At 36.3% G+C, this 1,281-nt stretch overlaps 1 pseudogene; it reads left to right on the top strand.

Annotated features, from left to right (window-relative positions):
- The first annotated feature begins 402 nt into the window (after positions 1–402).
- Positions 403–1,075, top strand: LOC123940790 (annotated as a pseudogene).
- Positions 1,076–1,281: the final 206 nt, after the last annotated feature.

Raw genomic sequence — 1,281 nt, 5'->3', positions numbered from 1 at the left:
AGAATAGTGTACTACAACATGTCTCTTCCTAACTTTGCATTGAGTAACATGACATTGTTAAGTCAAAAGAGGTCATGGCTGTCAGGTAGGAGTGGAGGGTCAGGGATTGCTATTCAGACCATAACAATGGGCAGATGTTACAATCAGAGTTTTTGTTGTTGCTGTTGTTTACCAAGCTTATTGTTAAATATTTATCAGCTTCCTGTATACTAGTCTCTAGAGGTGTGAATTTTATATTTTGGGGCTTCACAGTGCTATTCTCTAGAGATACAGGGATAAACTGAAAATCCCAAAGAACGTGCTTAAGGAAAAACCTTAGGTGGGGAAGATGACCTGTTTCACTTTGTTTCTTTTGCTTGATGATGTTGGTACTTTTGGTTTGCAGTTGCTTGGGCCGGGTTAATGTTTAGTAGAAGCTTGAGCTGGGATACAAGCAAGACAGATCTGAACGAACATGTGTCTCAATTTGGAGAAGTTGTAGACTGTCTAATTAAAACAGATCCAGTGACTGGAAGATCAAGAAGATTTGGATTTGTGCTTTTCAAAGATGCTGCTAGTGTTGATACATTTTGGAATGGAAAGAACACAAACTGGATGGCAAATTGATAGACCCCAAAAGGGACAAAACTTTAAAGGGAAATAACTCCCCCCCCCGCAAAAAAAAAACGTTTTTTTGTGGTTAGATTGAGCCCAGAAGCTTATAAAGAACAAATTAAGGAATATTTTGGAGGCTTTGGATAGATTGAAAATATTGAACTTTCCTTGAATATGGAAACAAATAGAAGAGGGTTTTGTTTTATCTCATGTACACATGAAAACCCAATCTAGAATTTGTTAGAAAGCAGATATCTTCTGAGCACTGGGTGTTATATGTATGTGATGAATCGCTAAATTCTACTCCTAAAACAATAATACACTATATGTTTAACTAACTAGAATCTAAACAAAAACTTGAAATTTAAAAAGTAAAAAATTAAAATAATAAATAAATAAAAGCAGATATCATCACACTGGTTTTAGGAAGTGTGAAATCAAAGTTGCACAACCCAAAGAGGTATATAGGCAGCAACTATGAGACAATGAAACAGGTGTTGCAGTTGGTGGATAAGGTGGTACCAGCAGCTGTGGATCAGGTCAGAGTCCAAACTGAAACCAAGGATCTAATAACTATTATGACCAAGAATATGGAAATTATAATCATGCTTATGGTGGTGGTCAGAACTATAGTGGCTATGGTGGCTATCATTCTACTGGGTATAACTATAGGAACTATGAATATGG

This window comes from Meles meles, chromosome 4 (assembly GCF_922984935.1).
Source record: "Meles meles chromosome 4, mMelMel3.1 paternal haplotype, whole genome shotgun sequence".
Taxonomy (NCBI): domain Eukaryota; kingdom Metazoa; phylum Chordata; class Mammalia; order Carnivora; family Mustelidae; genus Meles; species Meles meles.
Note: the sequence above shows the minus strand (reverse complement) of the source record. Positions and strands in the feature narration are given on the sequence as shown.